At 32.6% G+C, this 26848-nt stretch overlaps 1 protein-coding gene across 2 annotated transcripts in view; it reads left to right on the top strand.

The window, feature by feature from the left end:
• LOC134840285 (T-complex protein 1 subunit gamma-like) overlaps nt 1-26848 on the top strand; it is a 301273-nt gene that overhangs the window by 210997 nt on the left and 63428 nt on the right. The window contains exon 1 of one of the 2 annotated variants that reach the window (XM_063856037.1): nt 18316-18325. The exons of the other annotated variant lie outside the window; for it this stretch is intronic. The gene's annotated coding sequence lies outside the window, so the exon portion shown is untranslated. Of the gene's footprint in view, nt 1-18315; nt 18326-26848 lie in introns of those variants that run through there. 2 annotated transcript variants of the gene reach the window in all.

Here is a 26848-nt window from a genome sequence, read left to right on the forward strand (position 1 = left end):
ACTTTAACAAAAAAATTAAGTTTTGAGCTAATAATAACCCAAAAAGGCATATAGTTATATTGTTAACCATACCAAAAGCATCAAAAAACTTCACTTGAAGAAAGTTTCAGTTTTCAGTTAACGTTTCAGCGAATAAAAACTTCAAAAAATTGGATAAAAAATTTAGAAATTTTTTTTCCAAAGTAATTTTTTTATTTTTTTATTTCATTATTAATAACCTTTGTTAATATTCAATAATTCCTAGGAGGTTTTCATTACTCTATAACATACAAATCCAATAGTACAACATAGCTTGAGAAGAAGAAAACAAACATCGTAAAAGTTGATGTCAACACATTTTAAAATTGACGTCACTACAATAAATTTAAAACTCAAATTAGGAAATAAAGTCTCTAACATCATATGGTATATCACTAACACTGAAAACGATCATACTAGTATACTAGCAAAACACCCTAACGACGATAAACACGAATTATACGATTTTTTTTGACAATATACTCCAGAAATTGACACAATTCTTCAGCAAATAGAAATACCAAATCATATAATTTTTATACCGCAAGAACAATTAATTGCTTCACTCCCGATTGCTTTTTGATATCATCATCTACCCACCCACAAAAACTACTGGCATTTTAATCATTGTTTATTACAAAAAAAAATTTTTCTTCAACAAAAATTAAATCAAAACAAGTCATAAGAAAATTTTAAATTTTCCTTATATTGTTTGTCATCACCTAGATAAATATTTATAACTCAATAATGATGTAGAATGCTATGACAAACTTTTACAAAGTAAATACAACAGCATTTAATTTAAAACTAAAATTGAAAAATAAATCCACAAAAATTATTTGGTATATCATCAATATCCAAAAAAATCAAATCACAATTTTGTCCAAACATCCACACAAAAATATTCACGAACTAACTATTCTCTCCCGCAGCAATAACCCAGAGATAAATTCTATCTTAAAAAAGCTTAAACAGCCCCATAGCACTATTGATCTATCTAATAAAAATTTGTTTTCATTGAATCCAGCAAATCTCACAGTAATTTAAATACAATTATTTCAGTCCTTACAATTGATCAGTATACAACACATCCAAACCCTTTATATATTGTTAACAAAACTTTGAGTGAATTAAACAAAGATGGCAAACGTAGTAGCATACCCAAATTTAGCTCTGGAAAAGTTTACCGGCTTAGATCCAAATGAAGATGCAAGAGATTTTCTTGATATAGTAGAGAAAAAGATAGCATTTTCCCTAGGCACTAGACCAGGAGACGCAGGTGACGAACAGGACGCATATGATAACAGACAAAGAGCCTTATTTAGTTCAATATTAAGAGGTCCAGCCGCTCAATGGTATCGGGGATTAGCAGCAAATTTACCTTGGAACGAGATAAGAGATCAATTCATAGATAGATTCACTGATGATAAGTATAAGTATAGGAGACGAATAGAAGCAGAAAACATAAAAAGACAACCTGATGAATTCATTAAAAGCTACATACATGAATTAAGCACTGCAGTAGACCGTGGATGGCTTAATCCAACTTTTAATGATGATACGGAATGATACTGTTTAGTTGTAGAAGATTCATTTTCTCGATTCCTCCAAGTATATCCAGTAGCTAACACTACCGCATTTGAAACAATAAAAACTTTAGAAAAATTTATTCTCACATTTGGTATTCCACAAAAACTAGTTTTTGATAAAGGAACAGCTTTCATGAACGATGATTTTACTAGTTGGCTTCATGAACTAGGAATAACACATGCTCCCAGAACCGCATATTCACCATGGACAAATGGTAAAGTGGAAATACAAAACAAACATCTAGGAACACATTTTAGAATTTTCTTTGATCAAGCAAAGGAAATTGGAGTGATCTAGCTCTTAGAGTGAAAATTAGAGTGATCTATAATTAGGCACAAGAAAGCGAATGTAAGCCAAACCATATGTTAGACAAAAAATCAAAATTTTCAAACCGGTTTTTCTCGTTATTGGGAAAACTTTTTGGAAATGCTTAAAGGTGTTTGAATCACGACTGAAAGGGCTTCAATATAGTATATCATTCAGCCTAGTCCGATGATTATTTGTGGAAGCTGATTTTGGGTGGAAACAAGAGGAAAAAAACTGTAATCGTATGTCGTCTCTTGTTCGAGGTCTTCTTCCAATACTGGGTAGTTCTCGTATTGTTCGGAATATTGGATCTGATTTATTGAGACATATCTACTAAATTTTTGTCATATAACATTTTCAAAATCTAATTTTTGTCTAAGTCTAGGTTGGTTAAGGTCTGTTCGAGACTTTTGGTCGCACCAGATGAGTTAAGTATTGTCTACTATACTCATAGAGTAATGTCTAATCATAGAGTAATTTCAGATAAAGTACACCGTCTGCTCGTCACGCTATCTTATTTTCGAACAAATAGATTCGTGCAACTTCTTAGTCTAATACCAATTTTAATCCTACTCTTATATCTCCTAGTCCCAAATTTTTTCTTCAACTGGTTTAGCGTCGGAAACTCTTGAAACAGTGTAGAAATCTTAACAACAAAAATAAATCCTAAATTCCTGAAGCAGAAGCGATGTATATTGTAACCCTAGAAATGAAAACGCGGGACATTTTGTGGAGGACTTTTCTCAAAAACATGGAAAAGTGATACATTTTGCTCCAAATTATTTCATTTTTAAAGAAAAAAATGCCCGAAGCGCACACTCAATTAGTTTTTGGCATAGCAAATCATTGGACAATGCCAAATATCAAAGGTGGAATTTTGAGTTTTCTGAAAGTAGTATGACCAATTAGCTTGCTTCAACTTATTTAAGAATAACTGTATAGAGCGGGATAATTTGCCGCGCATAAAAGTATCCTGTTATGCAGTACTATCATATATAAAATAATCACAGCGCGCATAAATGAGTCCAGAACCTGGCCAAATTGGCAATTTTCAAATCCCCACATTTCTACAAAAAATATTTGAAGGTAAATATCTTTAGCTCTATGAACTCAGGGAGTCAATAAATTGAAAGGAATATGTTTTTTTTGGCAAAATCTACAATTGTGATTGCAGAACTTCGACCTAAGAAAAAAAAGATCTCAGACAAAAATATTTTGCAATTCTTCGAAACTCTTAACAAATGCTGTCAACAAATTTGAATCAATCCTTGCCGTAGCTCTCAACGCTTCGTCCCTCAAACAACAATTTTGAAAAGAGTTAATTCGTTTTCAACTTTTGCTAAGAAGTTTCATATAAAATTCTGAAGAAATCAAAACCATTCTCGGATAAAAGCACATAACTTAAAATAATCACAGCGCGCAAAAAATGAGTCCAGAACCTGGCCAAATTGGCAATTTTCAAATCCCCACAATTCTACCAAAAATATTTGAAGGTAAATATCTTTAGCTATATGAACTCAGGGAGTCAATAAATTGAAAGGAATATGTTTTTTTTGGTAAAATCTACAATTTTGATTGTGGAAATTCGACTGAAGAAAAAAAAAGATCCCCGGTATAAATATTACGCATTTCTTCAAAATTCTCAACAAATGCCGTCAACAAATTTGAATCAATTTTTGCCGTAGCTCTCAACGCTTCGTCCCTCAAACAACAATTTCGAACAGAGTTAATTCGTTTTCAACTTTTGCTCAGAAGTTTCATATAAAATTCTGAAGAAATCAAAACCATTCACGGATAAAAGCACTTAACTTTAAAAAAGTGCCTTCTAACATTTCGTGTTGCGGTCCTTGAGATGTTTTTGAATGAATACATTCTTGTCGCTGGGCTGAGCTATCGGAGAATCAAGCCAAAAGTTTTGGCTACCAAGTTATTCTACATTTTTTATACTACAAGTACTCAAAAAAGGCGGAGATAAGTAGGCCCCTGTACATACCCTTGAAAAGTCTCCCGGACTGATGTTCGTGTATCTCGGTTCATCTTCATAAACTAACTTCATCTACACTCCTCCAGTTTAAAGTCCTGTAAGAAATTAGCATATAATTTCAGCAGTGCAGGCATTAATTGAGAAGCTGAAACATGACATAGTATGATGATTTCCTGACTTATAAATCAAAAAGAGCTGAGACAATTTTCTTCTGATGAAACGTATTGCCACAATCGACCACATTGGAAGTCTTACTATTGCTTGGATAGAAAAAAGTACAAACAAAAGAGGGTTCACAAATCAAATCGAATCGGCAAGACTGGATATCGACCGAAAAATTTGTTCTGATACTTAATGCAAATTATCGAACTTCATTTATGTCGGTCATGTTGAATTTCTCAATCTCGGCTGTAGCCCCAAATAATGGCAAAAAACAGCACCGTTGTTTTTGAGTTAAAAATGCCATTATGACTGTGAGTTGGAGGTGTTCTCCTTCGGCTAGCTACTGCTTTTCACTTTCATTTTCATTCCAAAAAAAAATTAAAAAATCTAGAGATAAGAACTATTAAACTGCTTTCATCTTGAGACACGTTTTTTTAAAAATTTTTTCTCAAATTTTCTTGAATAATCAAAGAGTTTTAACACTGAAATTTCATTTTGCTGGTCTGTTTAGTGTTCGCGAAACATTCTCTCGATTGTCTTTTCTCTAAGTATGACAGTATCCAAATCCAAGAAGAACGCCAATTTTAGTTATAGTTTCGACTTTCGATACGAAAGTAACGGAATATTTGTGCTCGGGTGGGTTTTTTTTTTCTTCAGACAAGTTTCGACTTTTTAACTAGCCATTTTCGACGGAATTTTTTTATGTCATTCAAAAGGTATTGTTGTCTTGAGCTTAAATTTGAAACGATTTTTCACCTGTGGCGATTTTTCTTAAAGTTATGGAGGTTTAAATATTCCCATTTTGGCCAGTTTGGGACAATTAACGCGCGATAGATTTCGCGCTATTAACGCAAAAGCGGAGATTGATTCCGTCTTAGAAATAGTTCCAAACTGGTTGAAAGAAGCTTATTTGCGATTATTGATTTGTTAAAAGGAGCGAAGTCTATTCTTTTGTAGTTTATATGGCGTGTGGGGGGATGATTTTCGTTTTATTTTACTTTATTTTTTTGTTGTTTATGATATTACTGCTCCATAAATCTTAAAGGTAGCCGGAACATTCAAGGCTTCGCCCTGATACGAGCAGTCTTGTTTTTATTTGTTGATGAAATGAGGAATTTCGTTGATAGTGTGAAAATACAGAAATTATTAGCTTCATTTTACCATGATACAAAGATCTAAATCCTGATAAGTGTTGTAGTATTTAAAATACTACACAGACAAAAGACCATTGTTTTAATTGTTTATTTAACGACCCAATTCTAAATTGCCTTATTTAACTAAATCAGATATTGACTGATTTACTCTTATTAGGTAGGACTATAAAATCTTGTTTTGAAAATCCACTCCTTTTTAAATACTTGTCCAATTTTTCTCATTTTTTCATGCTCACTATTTTAGAAGGGCGGCGATTGTTAACTTGTCCCTTTTAGCTTTAACTTGAAACAAAATGGATAAATATTTAGCAGTCTTGCCGGCTGCACTGAAGTTCTCCTTGCTTTGATTAAGCAGAGATGCACCTGCAATATGCTGCATCAGAGAGAGTAATATGAATTTTTAATCAGAAAAACTGAAAGCTGCGGTTTTAATCAAAGAGGACTAATAAGTTAAAGATATATGATTTTAAAAAAATCAAATAAAAACTAGTTGAAAATTCCCTTATAAGAAAGGGAGAACAAAGGAGCAGGTGAAACCTGAATAATTAAAGATTGAATCAGCCGCCGGTTTATGCTTACGAGCAAAAGGACTGGCATGAAATCTTCAGTGTTTCATTTTGCTCAGTAAGCAGCAAGTTGGATCTCTTTAGTCAAACCTTTTCAAAATAAATAATTTTTCTTTTCTGCCTTTACAATAAAATTAAACTAGCCTTTTTTCAAAAATAAAATAGAGAATAAATTCTCATTTAAAGTTCGATAAAATTATAAATTGAGATACTCGAGAGACCCACACCTGAGGAAGTCTGGACTACAAGTACCCAAAGGACTACGGCAAAGACGATACTGACGACCAAACCAGAAGGCCGAAGTGGACACAACCAAGGGCGACCCATTCATACTAATCAGCCATCTTCCTTAGTAAGAAGATAAAACATTGATGAACAAAATAAGATTAGCTCAACCTCCCCTCATCGGTAGTTTTCTCTAAGCTGTTCGATTCGCTTATATAATCAAATAACCCAGTGCTTTGTATGTAACCAACTAATTAATTCATACCTTTTCTAACTATTGTTTCTACTCTTACTTTTGTCAAGACAACTTGACGATCTAAGGTGAGACTTATAACCTAGGATAAAATTACTAAGCATTCAACCAGCAATGACCGCTTAGTAAAACTGGTGCGACCGCAGCAGAGAACTACTCCTTAAGAAAATCCTTTTCCAATAAACTCGAAACAGCTTTTAAAATTCAAAAAAGTATTTTAATATTAGGATCTGTGAGTATTTGTCAGATTAGTTTCCAACCTGAAAAAGCCAGAGACAATGGGTATCTTTCGATAGAAACACAATTTCATTGTCTTCTACTTGACAGATATTCCTAGTAGGGTTCTTGCGATAAGTATCCCCTGCGCTAGCAGTCGCCCACGATATTTCTCCATCTCGAGGTCTATTATACAGCTTTCTAACTGACATTAGCTCATGAACTTAACTATGATCTATTATTATAAAAATATATAAAAACTTCTGAAAGAACGTTCTCTGCCTAAGTCCGCTAGTAAGATATACCAGTTTTTTCCAGTTATCCACTAAATTTATGCCGAAACTTCAGTTTAAAATTATCATCACTAAAATTAACGAAACTCTGTATTAAACTAAAGTGCTCAATAACTTATTAAATATCTTCATTTATTTTTTCGAGGGAGTTAAGTGGTCATATGTGCAATCTAAGAGTACCCTAAATAGTATGAGAAATTGAATTCTTCTTCACATTATCTCAAACCATCCACGCTTGTTGCTATTTGTTCTAATCCTTCATCATTTCTCGAGGCTTATCCTCATTTTTTCTTAAACTAATATTAATTCTATCCACCTTAACATAACTTAAACCTAAATCATCTATCAGCAAAGCTACCAATTACTGAAACTAAGGAAGAAAATAACAAAAACCACGAAGAAAGGAACGGAATTGGGTGTTTTTTAATAAATAATTGGTTTTTTATGACCCAATTTAAATATACACCTAATAAACAATAAGAATACGCAATAAAACCAATCTTAAACGTTAACCACATAACACCAAACACCAAGTTTTAGTTTCAGCACAAAAATATCAGGTTTCACAACAAAAACTAAGTCTAAAACACTGACATATCCACTTTATATTGATAAACTAGTTTTCATATGATAGCCTAAGCACTAAGAAATTGATTTTTACCAGCCAAAATTTTTGGTTTCAGTCTAGATTTCAGTTATAGGTACAAACGTTTCAGTTAAAATAAGTATAGTTTCCGGTCAAAATTTTAAGTTTCTGTAAACGGATTCGGGTAAAACAGCAAAAGTTGAACTAGTCAAACCCAAATTTGGATATCATAAGTCAAAAACCTGGTCTTAAATGGTACTTTTTTGTTAGTTTCAGGTTTAAGAACACAAAAATTGAGTTTTCGGTCTCAAAATTGAGCTCCGAACGCCGAGTTTTGACTTTCTAGAGAAAACTAAAGGTGTTAAAACCCATCAAACCAATTTTAAAATTTGGTTCCTAAGTCTGAAACATACGTTTCAGAATTGTTGTTTTTGGTTTCAGAACCAAAAATCTTGCTTCCCAAGTGAAATTTTTGTGAAATATTGAAAGACAATAGGAATCCTTAATGCACTAACCAATTTTTAAACTCAAAAAACTTCTAGAAGGTGTTAGTTTGAGCCCTCAAACTTATAGTTTCAGAAAACTAAAATCGTCGTTTTAGGTGAAATTTCTCATCTTTTTGGCAATTTTATTGCTGGAATAGAAATATATTAGAGAGACCAACCTAAATTTCCAATCTCAAAACTCTAAAACCAAGTGGTCAAACCATAGTTTCAGTTCTAGAAATCATATTTTCAGCCCCAAAAACTTAGGTTTCCGCAAACAAATTTTTAATTTTTGAAGTTACAAACTTGTTCCAAGTTCTAATTTACACTAGACCAGCTATCAAAAACCAACTTTTTTTTTCATGCATCGAGTTTGAGAGAGCTTAAGAGTTTTAGGTTTGAGATTTCAAAAACTAAGTTTAAGATATCAAAAGATTCGGTTTTCTCAATTTGTTTTGCAAGATAAAGCATAAACCAGGTATACTAAAGCTTCTAGACAATTTTAAGACTAAAAAAACTCAACTTCAGCCACCATAGTTTCAGGTTTCAGATCAGCGTTTCAGTCAAAATTTTTTGTTAAAACTTTAACAAAAAAACTAAGTTTTGAGCTAATAATAACCCAAAAAGGCATATAGTTATATTGTTAACCATACCAAAAGCATCAAAAAACTTCACTTGAAGAAAGTTTTAGGTTTTAGTTAACTTTTCAGCGAATAAAAACTTGAAAAATTTGGAAAAAAATTTTAGAAATGTTTTTTTTCCAAAGTAATTTTTTTATTTTCTTATTTCATTATTAATAACTTTTGTTAATATTCAATAATTCCTAGGAAGTTTTAATTACTCTAAAACATACTAATCCAATAGTACAACTTAGCTTAAGAAAAAGAAAACAGCATCGTAAAAATTAATGTCAACACATTTTAAAATTGACGTCAGTACAATAAATTTAAAACTCAAATTAGGAAATAAAGTCTCTAACATCATATGGTATATCACTAACACTGTAAGAGATCATATTAGTATACTAGCAAAACACCCTAACGACGATAAACACGAATTATACGATTTTTTCGACAATATACTCCAGAAATTGACACAATTCTTCAGCAAATAAAAATACCAAATAATATAACTTGTATACCGCAAGAACGATTAATTGCTTCACTCCCGATTGCTTTTTGATATCATCATCTACCCACCCACAAAAACTACTGGCATTTTATTCATTGTTTATTACAAAAAAAAATTTTTCCTCAACAACAATTAAATCAAAACAAGTCATAAGAAAATTTTAAATTTTCCTTATATTGTTTGTCATCACCTAGATAAATATTTATAACTCAATAATGATGTAGAATGCTATGACAAACTTTTACAAAGTAAATACAACAGCATTTAATTTAAAACTAAAATTGAAAAATAAATTCACAAAAAATTATTTGGTATATCACCAATATCCAAAAAATCAAATCACAATTTTGTCCACACATCCACACAAAAATATTCACGAACTAACTATTCTCTCCCGCAGCAATAACCCAGAGATAAATTCTATCTTAAAAAAGCTTAAACAGCTCCATAGCACTATTGATCTATCTAATAAAAATTTGTTTTCATTGAATCCAGCAAATCTCACAGTAATTTAAATACAATTATTTCAGTCCTTACAATTGATCAGTATACAACACATCCAAACCCTTTATATATTGTTAACAAATTTTTGAGTGAATTAAACAAAGATGGCAAACGTAGTAGCAACCCAAATTTAGCTCTGGAAAAGTGTACCGGCTTAGATCCAAATGAAGATGCAAGAGATTTTCTTGATATAGTAGAGAAAAAGATAGCATTTTCCCTAGGCACTAGACCAGGAGACGCAGGTGACGAACAGGACGCATATGATAACAGACAAAGAGCCTTATTTAGTTCAATATTAAGAGGTCCAGCCGCTCAATGGTATCGGGGATTAGCAGCAAATTTACCTTGGAACGAGATAAGAGATCAATTCATAGATAGATTCACTGATGATAAGGATAAGTATAGGAGACGAATAGAAGCAGAAAACATAAAAAAGACAACCTGATGAATTCATTAAAAGCTACATACATGAATTAAGCACCGCAGTAGACCGTGGATGGCCTAATCTAATTTTTAATGATGATACGGAATGATACAGTTTTTAAATGGACACAAGATCATGAAAAACTATTTAACGAAATAAAAGAAAGAATTAGCGCAGATACAATTCTAGCAATACCAGACACAAGATATCCTTTCCATGTACATGTAGACTCATCATCAATAGGAATTGGTTCAATATTGGTACAAGAATTCCCAGAAGGAAAACGTATTATATCCTTTAACTCAATAATATATAACAAAGAGGAATAAAAAATGTCAACAACAGCTAGAGAGCTTTGCGGTGTCGTATCAGCTCTACAAACATACGAACACTATTTATTAGGTTCACCACATCCAATTTATCTTTATACTGATCACAAAGCTTTGATTTATCTTTGGGGAAGAAGAGGTAAACTCTCCCATAGATATTTTAGATACCAATTGGTTATATATTTCAATTCCAAAAAATGAAAATTATTTGGACCGAAGGAAAAAATCGAGCATTCCCAGATATTTTAAGCAGAAATGTAACAACTAAAGATTTAGACAAACACCAATTGAAACAGAAGAAAATTCCCAAAGACATTTTATTCTACGACAAAAATGGCTACGAGGAAAAATACTTCATAGTACATGATACCGAGAAAGGACCCAGCGACGAATTTTTTCCTGTCATTAAACAAAATAAGAACGGTGTAACTAGATTCACAATAAACAACAACAAATTAATCAAAATACCCAAGGGAACAAAAAATGAACAAATTTGCTCACTAACTGATATAAGTTCTTGCTTTATACAAGGTTCAGCTATCAACCAAATTAGAATGATTCAAAACAAAATACCAAATAATAATGCAAGTGACGAAGAATCAGATCATAACTATTCCGAATTGTCCTTCGAATTAAACACTAACCCAACCCAATTTGGGGATTATATGTCAAATTACGATATTGAAGACCAGTCCGACCTCCTACACTTTGAAACAATTAATGAACAAGATGGAATAATTCAAGAATTTTTACTAAACGATGAAATTGCATTATGTGAACAATTAACCAATAAACTAGATAACAAAAAAATTGCAACCAAACTGCCTAACGAAACACTTACAAACAAGGATAACCTTACTCAGATATTCACTAGTTTCAACAACCTAGGAAAAAATATGGATTTAAACACAGAACTTATTGCCAAAGAACAAGACACCGATGCAGTCATAAGAATCGTAAAAGAATTAGTAAGAAACAAAAACAAAGACTCAAAAAGTATACATTACAGACAATCAAAAGCTTTATCTTCATATCTAAACAAATTTGAAACATTATTATTAATAGGAAATATTCTTTGCATCGAACAAACATCAGATAATCCCGAAGTGAAAGAAATTAAAATTTGTGTACCGATGTCACTTTTTATAAAACATTTGAATTGGCCCATACAGATCAATTAGCAGGTCATGTAGGGAAAGACAAAACCATTGCGAATATAAAATGATTTTTCTTTTGGCCAGGCATGTATAAATGGATAACCCAGTTAATAGCAGGATGTCTTGACTGTCAAAAAAATAAACACAAACGTCACGATCTTAACCAAGCACCGTTAGAACAATGGACGGATACAGTACCTTTCCCGTTTCATACTGTACACATAGATCATAAGGGACCAATTAATCCTACATCAAATGGAAAGAAACACTGTTTAGTTGTAGTAGATTCATTTTCTCGATTCCTCCAAGTATATCCAGTAGCTAACACTACCGCATTTGAAACAATAAAAACTTTAGAAACATTTATTCTCACATTTGGTATTCCACAAAAACTAGTTTATGATAAAGGAACAGCTTACATGAACGATGATTTTACTAGTTGGCTTCATGAACTAGGAATAACACATGCTCCCAGAACCGCATATTCACCATGGACAAATGGTAAAGTGGAAATACAAAACAAACATCTAGGAACACATTTTAGAATTTTCTTTGATCAAGCAAAGGAAATCGGAGTGATCTAGCTCTTAGAGTGAAAATTAGAGTGATCTATAATTAGGCACAAGAATGCGAATGTAAGCCAAACCATATGTTAGACAAAAAATCAAAATTTTCAAACCGGTTTTTCTCGTTATTGGGAAAACTTTTTTGGAAATGCTTAAAGGTGTTTGAATCACGACTGAAAGGGCTTCAATATGGTATATCATTCAGCCTAGTCCGATGATTATTTGTGGAAGCTGATTTTGGGTGGAAAAAAACTGTAATCGTATGTCGTCTCTTGTTCGAGGTCTTCTTCCAATACTGGGTAGTTCTCGTATTGTTCGGAATATTGGATCTGATTTATTGATACATATCTACTAAATTTTTGTCATATAACATTTTCAAAATCTAATTTTTGTCTAAGTCTAGGTTGGTTAAGGTCTGTTCGAGACTTTTGGTCGCACCAGATGAGTTAAGTATTGTCTACTATACTCATAGAGTAATGTATAATCATAGAGTAATTTCAGATAAAGTACACCGTCTGCTCGTCACGCTATCTTATTTTCGAACAAATAGATTCGTACAACTTCTTAGTCTAATACCAATTTTAATCCTACTCTTATATCTCCTAGTCTCAATAGATCTAATGTACACCGGTTTACGCGTGTTAGTTCCAGAATGAGAACAACTGTATTCTAAGTTAAATTCAAATTGTTGTGGTGTTGAAACTACAAGTAGTTTCAACACTTACAAATAAATAGGTTGTTAGTTTGATGGAGTGTGATTGGTTATTATTTAAAATTTTATAGAGATAAAATATCATAATACCAATGACAAAGACTAGTTTAGATCTGGTTCCAACATGCGTAAACACTGCTTTCTTTCCCCTCCAAATGTTACAAAAAGGGAGAAATGCAAAAAAAATCTGTTGATCTGTTGAAAACCCCCACTCAAACTATACGGTTAAAGGGGGTTATTGAACGGACTTTTTTTGCAATTTTTCTAGCGCAAATATATCTAGAGACCACGAATAATTGCAAAAAAAACTACTTTTGTTCTAAAAAGAAAATGAATTATAATAGATTATAATAGATCTTTAGTTTCCAACAAAAATCAATCAACTATTATGGATTATCTGGACAAAAACAATTGATTTAAGTGCCAAAAAGATCGGATTAAAACGAAATACAATAGATTATTTTTAATCTTATTTTTTTTTCCAAAATTGTCGAGTACAGTGACCAAATAATCGATTTTGTGGTCCAACTTATGAATCTGTAATGGATTATAATGGATTATCTTTCTCTGGGAAATTAATTATTAAAGAGTAAAGTCCATGTGGTGCAGATCCTGTAATCACGATTGTTTTTATTCAGTCATCCATCACCTTGTACCATTTAAGCAACCGGTTATACCGATATTTTTTCTTCATTTAAGAATCCAGACGATTTTGAGCTCAATTAGAAAATACAATTTCATTCCGAGAACGTTTAAATTTTACGCCAATTGCATCTAATTGGAAGAGTGAGTGTGATTATCAAGGGCAGGGGCGGATCTAGGATTTTCTCGAGGGGGGACGGATTTTCAAAAACGTTTCAAAAATGTTGTCGACCTTTTATTAGGTCGACCAAATTGATATCCTGATCAGGGTTATCAAAACCCATTTGTTCTCAAATGCGAAAAGCAAGCCCGATCACCAGTGGTCTCGAAATCTATCTATTCCCAAAAGCGGACATCAAAATTTTTGTGACTCTTACAATTTCGCATGTCTATAGTGGAGTTTGCCTTGCTTTTAACAAAAAAATGAAAAATTCAAAAGTCAGACCGCAAAAGTGAAGTTCAGCCTGAGAAATTTTAAAACGTTTCCTTAAAAAAGTTAGACCTATATAAGAATTTTGACTACGTTCATCGACTCTTTTGTATGATATAATAGTTTTAGGATGGACTGCATAATCTTTTTATTTATATTCACGAATCATCATCCATAAATTTCCATGAGATTTTATTTAAAAAAATTGACGCTGTTTATGAGAAAACGTTGATGACAAACCAATTTTAATCAATGATGGAAATCCTTGTGTGTTCAAACTTTAAATAAAATGTAGTTTTTCAAAAGATTATTGACTTTGAAAATAGTTTAAAAAAAACAATTTTTTTGATTGGAACAAAGAAAATTATTTTTGCTTTCCAAAGTTGAGATAACAAACTTTGAAGCATTCCTAAAACTTGATTATTTATAAATCTGATTTAGGTGTCTAAGACTTGATAACAGATTTCACAAAATCGAATCATTTGAAAAAATAAATTCGTGTCATTGGTTTGAAAAATCGCTCGAACATTCAATTTTGAAGTCTTTGTGGGTTGTCAATTTCAAGAGCTAAATTTTTCTCATTCATCAGCTACGAGCCACAGGTAAATCCCAAATTTTTTCTTCAACTGGTTTAGCGTCGGAAGCTCTTGAAACAGTGTAGAAATCTTAACAACAAAAATAAATCCTAAATTCCTGAAGCAGAAGCGATGTATATTGTAACCCTAGAAATGAAAACGCGGGACGTTTTGTGGAGGAATTTTCTCAAAAACATGGAAAAGTGATACATTTTGCTCCAAATTATTTCATTTTTAAAGAAAAAAATGCCCGAAGCGCACACTCAATTAGTTTTTGGCATAGCAAATCATTGGACAATGCCAAATATCAAGGGTGGAATTTTGAGTTTTCTGAAAGTAGTATGACCAATTAGCTTGCTTCAACTTATTTAAGAATAACTGTATAGAGCGGGATAATTTGCCGCGCATAAAAGTATCCTGCTATGCAGTACTATCATATATAAAATAATCACAGCGCGCATAAAGGAGTCCAGAACCTGGCCAAATTGGCAATTTTCAAATCCCCACATTTCTACAAAAAATATTTGAAGGTAAATATCTTTAGCTATATGAACTCAGGGAGTCCATAAATTGAAAGGAATATGTTTTTTTTGGCAAAATCTACAAATTTTGATTGCGGAATTTCGACTGAAGAAAAAAAAAGATCGTCCCAGGCATAAATATTCCGCATTTCTTCGAAACTCTTAACAAATGCTGTCAACAAATTTGAATCAATTTTTGCCGTAGCTCTCAACGCTTCGTCCCTCAAACAACAATTTCGAACAGAGTTAATTCGTTTTCAACTTTTGCTCAGAAGTTTCATATAAAATTCTGAAGAAATCAAAACCATTCACGGATAAAAGCACTTAACTTTAAAAAAGTGCCTTCTAACATTTCGTGTTGCGGTCCTTGAGATGTTTTTGAATGAATACATTCTTGTCGCTGGGCTGAGCTATCGGAGAATCAAGCCAAAAGTTTTGGCTACCAAGTTATTCTACATTTTTTATACTACAAGTACTCAAAAAAGGCGGAGATAAGGAGGCCCCTGTACATACCCTTGAAAAGTCTCCCGGACTGATGTTCGTGTATCTCGGTTCATCTTCATAAACTAACTTCATCTACACTCCTCCAGTTTAAAGTCCTGTAAGAAATTAGCATATAATTTCAGCAGTGCAGGCATTAATTGAGAAGCTGAAACATGACATAGTATGATGATTTCCTGACTTATAAATCAAAAAGAGCTGAGACAATTTTCTTCTGATCAAACGTATTGCCACAATCGACCACATTGGAAGTCTTACTATTGCTTGGATAGAAAAAAGTACAAACAAAAGAGGGTTCACAAATCAAATCGAATCGGCAAGACTGGATATCGACCGAAAAATTTGTTCTGATACTTAATGCAAATTATCGAACTTCATATATGTCGGTCATGTTGAATTTCTCAATCTCGGCTGTAGCCCCAAATAATGGCAAAAAAACAGCACCGTTGTTTTTGAGTTATAAATGCCATTATGACTGTGAGTTGGAGGTGTTCTCCTTCGGCTAGCTACTGCTTTTCACTTTCATTTTCATTCCAAAAAAAATTTAAAAAATCTAGTGATAAGAACTATTAAACTGCTTTCATCTTGAGACACGTTTTTTTAAAAAATTTTTCTCAAATTTTCTTGAATAAACAAAGAGTTTTAACATTGAAATTTCATTTTGCTGGTCTGTTTAGTGTTCGCGAAACATTCTCTCGATTGTCTTTTCTCTAAGTATGACAGTATCCAAATCCAAGAAGAACGCCAATTTTAGTTATAGTTTCGACTTTCGATACGAAAGTAACGGAATATTTGTGCTCGGGTGGGTTTTTTTTTCTTCAGACAAATTTCGACTTTTTAACTAGCCATTTTCGACGGAATTTTTTTATGTCATTCAAAAGGTATTGTTGTCTTGAGCTTAAATTTGAAACAATTTTTCACCTGTGGAGATTTTTCTTAAAGTTATGGAGGTTTAAATATTCCCATTTTGGCCAGTTTGGGACAATTAACGCGCGATAGATTTCGCGCTATTAACGCAAAAGCGGAGATTGATTCCGTCTTAGAAATAGTTCCAAACTGGTTGAAAGAAGCTTATTTGCGATTATTGATTTGTTAAAAGGAGCGAAGTCTATTCTTTTGTAGTTTATATGGCGTGTGGGGGGATGATTTTCGTTTTATTTTACTCTATTTTTTTGTTGTTTATGATATTACTGCTCCATAAATCTTAAAGGTAGCCGGAACATTCAAGGCTTCGCCCTGATACGAGCAGTCTTGTTTTTATTTGTTGATGAAATGAGGAATTTCGTTGATAGTGTGAAAATACAGAAATTATTAGCTTCATTTTACCATGATACAAAGATCTAAATCCTGATAAGTGTTGTAGTATTTAAAATACTACACAGACAAAAGATCATTGTTTTAATTGTTTATTTAACGACCCAATTCTAAATTGCCTTATTTAACTAAATCAGATATTGACTGATTTACTCTTATTAGGTAGGACTATAAAATCTTGTTTTGAAAATCCACTCCTTTTTAAATACTTGTCCAATTTTTCTCATTTTTTCATGCTCACTATTTTAGAAGGGCGGCGATTGTTAACACGTCCCTTTTAGCTTTAACTTGAAACAAAATGGATAAAGATTTAGCAGTCTTGCCGGCTGCACTGAAGTTCTCCTTGCTTTGATTAAGCAGAGATGCACCTGCAATATGCTGCATCAGAGAGAGTAATATGAATTTTTAATCAGAAAAACTGACGGCTGCGGTTTTAATCAAAGAGGACTAATAAGTTAAAGATATATGATTTTAAAAAAATCAAATAAAAACTAGTTGAAAATTCCCTTATAAGAAAGGGAGAACAAAGGAGCAGGTGAAACCTGAATAATTAAAGATTGAATCAGCCGCCGGTTTATGCTTACGAGCAAAAGGACTGGCATGAAATCTTCAGTGTTTCATTTTGCTCAGTAAGCAGCAAGTTGGATCTCTTTAGTCAAACCTTTTCAAAATAAATAATTTTTCTTTTCTGCCTTTACAATAAAATTAAACTAGCCTTTTTTCAAAAATAAAATAGAGAATAAATTCTCATTTAAAGTTCGATAAAATTATAAATTGAGATACTCGAGAGACCCACACCTGAGGAAGTCTGGACTACAAGTACCCAAAGGACTACGGCAAAGACGATACTGACGACCAAACCAGAAGTGCCGAAGTGGACACAACCAAGGGCGACCCATTCATACTAATCAGCCATCTTCCTTAGTAAGAAGATAAAATATTGATGAACAAAATAAGATTAGCTCAACCTCCCCTCATCGGTAGTTTTCTCTAAGCTGTTCGATTCGCTTATATAATCAAATAACCCAGTGCTTTGTATGTAACCAACTAATTAATTCATACCTTTTCTAACTATTGTTTCTACTCTTACTTTTGTCAAGACAACTTGACGATCTAAGGTGAGACTTATAACCTAGGATAAAATTACTAAGCATTCAACCAGCAATGACCGCTTAGTAAAACTGGTGCGACCGCAGCAGAGAACTACTCCTTAAGAAAATCCTTTTCCAATAAACTCGAAACAGCTATTAAAATTCAAAAAAGTATATTAATATTAGGATCTGTGAGTATTTGTCAGATTAGTTTCCAACCTGAAAAAGCCAGAGACAATGGGTATCTTTCGATAGAAACACAATTTCATTGTCTTCTACTTGACAGATATTCCTAGTAGGGTTCTTGCGATAAGTATCCCCTGCGCTAGCAGTCGCCCACGATATTTCTCCATCTCGAGGTCTATTATACAGCTTTCTAACTGACATTAGCTCATGAACTTAACTATGATCTATTATTATAATAATATATAAAAACTTCTGAAAGAACGTTCTCTGCCTAAGTCCGCTAGTAAGATATACCAGTTTTTTCCAGTTATCCACTAAATTTATGCCGAAACTTCAGTTTAAAATTATCATCACTAAAATTAACGAAACTCTGTATTAAACTAAAGTACTCAATAACTTATTAAATATCTTCATTTATTTTTTCGAGGGAGTTAAGTGGTCATATGTGCAATCTAAGAGTACCCTAAATAGTATGAGAAATTGAATTCTTCACCACATTATCTCAAACCATCCACGCTTGTTGCTATTTTTTCTAATCCTTCATCATTTCTCGAGGCTTATCCTCATTTTTTCTTAAACTAATATTAATTCTATCCACCTTAACATAACTTAAACCTAAATCATCTATCAGCAAAGCTACCAATTACTGAAACTAAGGAAGAAAATAACAAAAACCACGAAGAAAGGAACGGAATTGGGTGTTTTTTAATAAATAATTGGTTTTTTATGACCCAATTTAAATATACACCTAATAAACAATAAGAATACGCAATAAAACCAATCTTAAACGTTAACCACATAACACCAAACACCAAGTTTTAGTTTCAGCACAAAAATATCAGGTTTCACAACAAAAACTAAGTCTAAAACACTGACATATCCACTTTATATTGATAAACTAGTTTTCATATGATAGCCTAAGCACTAAGAAATTGATTTTTACCAGCCAAAATTTTTGGTTTCAGTCTAGATTTCAGTTATAGGTACAAACGTTTCAGTTAAAATAAGTATAGTTTCCGGTCAAAATTTTAAGTTTCTGTAAACGGATTCGGGTAAAACAGCAAAAGTTGAACTAGTCAAACCCAAATTTGGATATCATAAGTCAAAAACCTGGTCTTAAATGGTACTTTTTTGTTAGTTTCAGGTTTAAGAACACAAAAATTGAGTTTTCGGTCTCAAAATTGAGCTCCGAACGCCGAGTTTTGACTTTCTAGAGAAAACTAAAGGTGTTAAAACCCATCAAACCAATTTTAAAATTTGGTTCCTAAGGCTGAAACATACGTTTCAGAATTGTTGTTTTTGGTTTCAGAACCAAAAATCTTGCTTCCCAAGTGAAATTTTTGTGAAATATTGAAAGACAATAGGAATCCTTAATGCACTAACCAATTTTTAAACTCAAAAAACTTCTAGAAGGTGTTAGTTTGAGCCCTCAAACTTATAGTTTCAGAAAACTAAAATCGTCGTTTTAGGTGAAATTTCTCATCTTTTTGGCAATTTTATTGCTGGAATAGAAATATATTAGAGAGACCAACCTAAATTTCCAATCTCAAAACTCTAAAACCAAGTGGTCAAACCATAGTTTCAGTTCTAGAAATCATATTTTCAGCCCCAAAAACTTAGGTTTCCGCAAACAAATTTTTGATTTTTGAAGTTACAAACTTGTTCCAAGTTCTAATTTACACTAGACCAGCTATCAAAAACCAACTTTTTTTTTCATGCATCGAGTTTGAGAGAGCTTAAGAGTTTTAGGTTTGAGATTTCAAAAACTAAGTTTAAGATATCAAAAGATTCGGTTTTCTCAATTTGTTTTGCAAGATAAAGCATAAACCAGGTATACTAAAGCTTCTAGACAATTTTAAGACTAAAAAAACTCAACTTCAGCCACCATAGTTTCAGGTTTCAGATCAGCGTTTCAGTCAAAATTTTTTGTTAAAACTTTAACAAAAAAACTAAGTTTTGAGCTAATAATAACCCAAAAAGGCATATAGTTATATTGTTAACCATACCAAAAGCATCAAAAAACTTCACTTGAAGAAAGTTTTAGGTTTTAGTTAACGTTTCAGCGAATAAAAACTTGAAAAATTTGGAAAAAACTTTTAGAAATGTTTTTTTTCCAAAGTAATTTTTTTATTTTCTTATTTCATTATTAATAACTTTTGTTAATATTCAATAATTCCTAGGAAGTTTTCATTACTCTAAAACATACTAATCCAATAGTACAACTTAGCTTAAGAAAAAGAAATCAGCATCGTAAAAATTAATGTCAACACATTTTAAAATTGACGTCAGTACAATAAATTTAAAACTCAAATTAGGAAATAAAGTCTCTAACATCATATGGTATATCACTAACACTGTAAGAGATCATATTAGTATACTAGCAAAACACCCTAACAACGATAAACACGAATTATACAATTTTTTCGACAATATACTCCAGAAATTGACACAATTCTTCAGCAAATAAAAATACCAAATAATATAACTTGTATACCGCAAGAACGATTAATTGCTTCACTCCCGATTGCTTTTTGATATCATCATCTACCCACCCACAAAAACTACTGGCATTTTAATCATTGTTTATTAAAAAAACAAATTTTTCCTCAACAAAAATTAAATCAAAACAAGTCATAAGAAAATTTTAAATTTTCCTTATATTGTTTGTCATCACCTAGATAAATATTTATAACTCAATAATGATGTAGAATGCTATGACAAACTTTTACAAAGTAAATACAACAGCATTTAATTTAAAACTAAAATTGAAAAATAAATCCACAAAAAATTAATTGGTATATCACCAATATCCAAAAAAATCAAATCACAATTTTGTCCACACATCCACACAAAAATATTCACGAACTAACTATTCTCTCACGCAGCAATAACCCAGAGATAAATTCTATCTTAAAAAAGCTTAAACAGCCCCATAGCATTATTGATCTATCTAATAAAAATTTGTTTTCATTGAATCCAGCAAATCTCACAGTAATTTAAATACAATTATTTCAGTCCTTACAATTGATCAGTATACAACACATCCAAACCCTTTATATATTGTTAACAAAACTTTGAGTGAATTAAACAAAGATGGCAAACGTAGTAGCAACCCAAATTTAGCTCTGGAAAAGTGTACCGGCTTAGATCCAAATGAAGATGCTAGAGATTTTCTTGATATAGTAGAGAAAAAGATAGCATTTTCCCTAGGCACTAGACCAGGAGACGCAGGTGACGAACAGGACGCATATGATAACAGACAAAGAGCCTTATTCAGTTCAATATTAAGAGGTCCAGCCGCTCAATGGTATCGGGGATTAGCAGCAAATTTACCTTGGAACGAGATAAGAGATCAATTCATAGATAGATTCACTGATGATAAGGATAAGTATAGGAGACGAATAGAAGCAGAAAACATAAAAAGACAACTTGATGAATTCATTAAAAGCTACATACATGAATTAAGCACCGCAGTAGACCGTGGATGGCCTAATCTAATTTTTAATGATGATACGGAATGATACAGTTTTTAAATGGACACAAGATCATGAAAAACTATTTAACGAAATAAAAGAAAGAATTAGCGCAGATACAATTCTAGCAATACCAGACACAAGATATCCTTTCCATGTACATGTAGACTCATCATCAATAGGAATTGGTTCAATATTGGTACAAGAATTCCCAGAAGGAAAACGTATTATATCCTTTAACTCAATAATATATATCAAAGAGGAATAAAAAATGTCAACAACAGCTAGAGAGCTTTGCGGTGTCGTATCAGCTCTACAAACATACGAACACTATTTATTAGGTTCACCACATCCAATTTATCTTTATACTGATCACAAAGCTTTGATTTATCTTTGGGGAAGAAGAGGTAAACTCTCCCATAGATATTTTAGATACCAATTGGTTATATATTTCAATTCCAAAAAATGAAAATTATTTGGACCGAAGGAAAAAATCGAGCATTCCCAGATATTTTAAGCAGAAATGTAACAACTAAAGATTTAGACAAACACCAATTGAAACAGAAGAAAATTCCCAAAGACATTTTATTCTACGACAAAAATGGCTACGAGGAAAAATACTTCATAGTACATGATACCGAGAAAGGACCCAGCGACGAATTTTTTCCTGTCATTAAACAAAATAAGAACGGTGTAACTAGATTCACAATAAACAACAACAAATTAATCAAAATACCCAAGGGAACAAAAAATGAACAAATTTGCTCACTAACTGATATAAGTTCTTGCTTTATACAAGGTTCAGCTATCAACCAAATTAGAATGATTCAAAACAAAATACCAAATAATAATGCAAGTGACGAAGAATCAGATCATAACTATTCCGAATTGTCCTTCGAATTAACCACTAACCCAACCCAATTTGGGGATTATATGTCAAATTACGATATTGAAGACCAGTCCGACCTCCTACACTTTGAAACAATTAATGAACAAGATGGAATAATTCAAGAATTTTTACTAAACGATGAAATTGCATTATGTGAACAATTAACCAATAAACTAGATAACAAAAAAATTGCAACCAAACTGCCTAACGAAACACTTACAAACAAGGATAACCTTACTCAGATATTCACTAGTTTCAACAACCTAGGAAAAAATATGGATTTAAACACAGAACTTATTGCCAAAGAACAAGACACCGATGCAGTCATAAGAATCGTAAAAGAATTAGTAAGAAACAAAAACAAAGACTCAAAAAGTATACATTACAGACAATCAAAAGCTTTATCTTCATATCTAAACAAATTTGAAACATTATTATTAATAGGAAATATTCTTTGCATCGAACAAACATCAGATAATCCCGAAGTGAAAGAAATTAAAATTTGTGTACCGATGTCACTTTTTATAAAACATTTGAATTGGCCCATACAGATCAATTAGCAGGTCATGTAGGGAAAGACAAAACCATTGCGAATATAAAATGATTTTTCTTTTGGCCAGGCATGTATAAATGGATAACCCAGTTAATAGCAGGATGTCTTGACTGTCAAAAAAATAAACACAAACGTCACGATCTTAACCAAGCACCGTTAGAACAATGGACGGATACAGTACCTTTCCCGTTTCATACTGTACACATAGATCATAAGGGACCAATTAATCCTACATCAAATGGAAAGAAACACTGTTTAGTTGTAGTAGATTCATTTTCTCGATTCCTCCAAGTATATCCAGTAGCTAACACTACCGCATTTGAAACAATAAAAACTTTAGAAAAATTTATTCTCACATTTGGTATTCCACAAAAACTAGTTTATGATAAAAGAACAGCTTACATGAACGATGATTTTACTAGTTGGCTTCATGAACTAGGAATAACACATGCTCCCAGAACCGCATATTCACCATGGACAAATGGTAAAGTGGAAATACAAAACAAACATCTAGGAACACATTTTAGAATTTTCTTTGATCAAGCAAAGGAAATTGGAGTGATCTAGCTCTTAGAGTGAAAATTAGAGTGATCTATAATTAGGCACAAAAAAGCGAATGTAAGCCAGCTCACTCGCTCCAATTTAGACAAAAAATCAAAATTTTCAAACCGGTTTTTCTCGTTACTGGGAAAACTTTTTTGGAAATGCTTAAAGGTGTTTGAATCACGACTGAAAGGGCTTCAATATGGTATATCATTCAGCCTAGTCCGATGATTATTTGTGGAAGCTGATTTTGGGTGGAAAGCAAGAGGAAAAAAACTGTAATCGTATGTCGTCTCTTGTTCGAGGTCTTCTTCCAATACTGGGTAGTTCTCGTATTGTTCGGAATATTGGATCTGATTTATTGAGTCGTAGAGACATATCTACTAAATTTTTGTCATATAACATTTTCAAAATCTAATTTTTGTCTAAGTCTAGGTTAGTTAAGGTCTGTTTGAGACTTTTGGTCGCACCAGATGAGTTAAGTATTGTCTACTATACTCATAGAGTAATGTATAATCATAGAGTAATTTCAGATAAGGTACACCGTCTGCTCGTCACGCTATCTTATTTTCGCCCGGATAGATTCGTGTAACTTCTTAGTCTAATACCCATTTTAATCTTACTCTTATATCTCCTAGTCTCAATAGATCTAGTGTACACCGGTTTAAGCGAGTTAGTTCCAGAATGAGAACAACTGTATTCTAAGTTAAATTCAAATTGTTCTGGTGTTGAAACTACAAGTAGTTTCAACACTTACAAATAAATAGGTTGTTAGTTTGATGGAGTGTGATTGGTTAGTATTTAATATTTTATAGAGATAAAATATATAATACCAATGATAAAGACCAGTTTAGATCTGGTTCCAAAATGCGTAAACACTGCTTTCCTTCCCCTCCAAATGTTACAAAAAAGGAGAAATGCAAAAAAAATCTGTTGAAAACCCCCACCCAAACTACACGGTTAAAGGGGATTTTTGAACGGACTTTTTTTGCAATTTTTCTAGCGCAAGTATCTAGAGACCACGAATAATTGCAAAAAAAACTACTTTTGTTCTAAAAAGAAAATGAATTATAATAGATTATAATAGATCTTTAGTTTCCAACAAAAATCGACTATTATGGATTATCTGGACAAAAACAATTGATTTCAGTGCAAAAAAGATCGGATTATAACGAAATACAATAGACTATTTTTAATTTTAATTTTTTTTTCAAAATTGTCGAGTACAATGACCATATAATCGATTTTGTGGTCCAAATTATGAATCTGTAATGGATTATAATGGATTATCTTTCTCTGAGAAATTAATTATTAAAGAGTAAAGTCCATGCGGTGCAGATCCTGTAATCACGATTGTTTTTATTCAGTCATCCATTTTGTACCATTTAAGCAACCGGTTATACAGATATTTTTTCTTCATTTAAGAAATCAGACGGTTTTGAGCTCAATTAGAAAATACAATTTCATTCCGAGAACGTTTAAATTTTACGCCAATTGCATCTAATTGGAAGAGTGAGTGTGATTATCAGGGGCAGGGGCGGATCTAGGATTTTCTCGAGGGGGGACGGATTTTCAAAAACGTTTCAAAAATTTTGTCGACCTTTTATTAGGTCGACCAAATTGATATCCTGATCAGGGTTATCCAAGCCCATTTGTTCTCAAATGCGAAAAGCGAGCCCGATCACCAGTGGTCTCGAAATCTATCTATTCCCAAAAGCGGACATCAAAATCGGTCATCAGCAGTCTCAAGGCTCATTTATTGTCAAATATGGATATCTAACCTGATCGTCAGCCGTCTCATTGAAGGTCTCAATCTCCGTGTCATTGCTTTCTCTTCTCAATTACGGACAGAAAACCCGATCATCAGCCGTCCGTCTCAAACTCCCTGTATCAGAGACATTACTCATTTTTTCTACAATGCGGGCAGACATCGTCCCATGGTTTCTCGAATAAGAACTGAAAGCCTGATTAGCAGCAGTCCCAGCCCCCCACTTATTTCCGTTTGCAAACAGCGAGTGTGATAGCCAGCAGTGTCTGAAACACCATGCATGCTCAAAAATGTTTACACTCATTTACACTCACTTCAGTTTTAAATTGAAACCACTTTTAGCCTAGGTTGAGTAAGAAATTATTTAATTCTATTTACTCCAGAAAAACATAAGTGGTCACTTATGATAGTCCACCACTTATTTTTTTATTTTTCCTTTCAAATTTTTCCTTTCAAATGATCAAATGGATTCCGCATTGCAAACCAAATGTTTTAATTTTAAAAGAAAACTCCAAGAACTGAAACTATTTTTTTTGAAAAAAAAAACACTCAATTGCGCGTAGAAAAGCTTGAATCGAAAATAAGCTGAATCATCATGAAACAAAATAGGTAGAAATTAAGAACTTCAAACTTTGAACAAATCGAAAGGACCTTTATTTGGCTTAGTATTTTTCAATTACGCCAATTTTGACTTTATAAATAACCGATTGAAATTGAAAAATTGAGCTCCGAAAAAATTGTTATCATATTCAATTTTTGTTTGTTAACAACAACTCTCGCCATTACTACTCTCGTCTAACAACGATTCTAGGCCTACCGTTGAATATCCACTTCAGCAAAGTAGTAATTTTGAAAATCATTTCTGCATAAAATATGTATTTCTAACGAACTCACTAATTAAATTTGACCAAGTTAACATCCTCCCCTCTTACCCCCCCCCCAGCATTTAAACTCAATCTCATTAGCTCATTTTTTTCTCAGAAATGCAATTTTTTTTCAATTTGAACGGATTATGATTGTTGCTTTGAATTTATGAGAAATAAAGGTATCAAATTTATGCTAGTCGATACATTTCATGTTTTCAAACTTTTATGCTAGTAGAGCTTCATGCTAGTTGAGCGGTCACCGAATCAAACGTATGGTGCAATTCTAGATTAAGGCGTGAGATCATGACATTTTTGCGAGGTTTTGTAAAGTTTTAATTTCAGATTATGAAACTTCGGTGACCGCTTGACTAGCATAAAGCTGGACTAGCATAAAAGTTTGAAAACATGAAAATCTATCGACTAGCATAAATTTGATACCTTTATTTCTCAGAAAAAAAAACAACAATCATAGTCCGTTCAAATTGAAACAAAATTGCATTTGTGAGAAAAAGAAAATTGAGCTAGGGAGAAATTAACTAATCAACTAGCAACCTAAATATATCAACTTAACAATCATACGCCCACCCCCCATAACATGCGATCCCCGCACCCAACAATACCACCTGACCACCCCCGCCCCCACCCCAACAACTCCCCGTTGAGAAAGGGATGGGAGACTTTTGAGTAGATCGAGTTTGAATGCTTGGGGGAGAGGGGAGGATGTTGGCTTGGAAAATTTAATTAGTGAGTTCGTTCGAAATACATATTTTATACAGAAATGATTTTCAAAATTTCTACTTGGCTAAGGGTGATAGCAACGCCAGGCAACTTAGGC

Source organism: Symsagittifera roscoffensis, chromosome 2, assembly GCF_963678635.1.
Source record: "Symsagittifera roscoffensis chromosome 2, txSymRosc1.1, whole genome shotgun sequence".
In the NCBI taxonomy this organism is placed as follows: Eukaryota; Metazoa; Xenacoelomorpha; order Acoela; family Convolutidae; genus Symsagittifera; species Symsagittifera roscoffensis.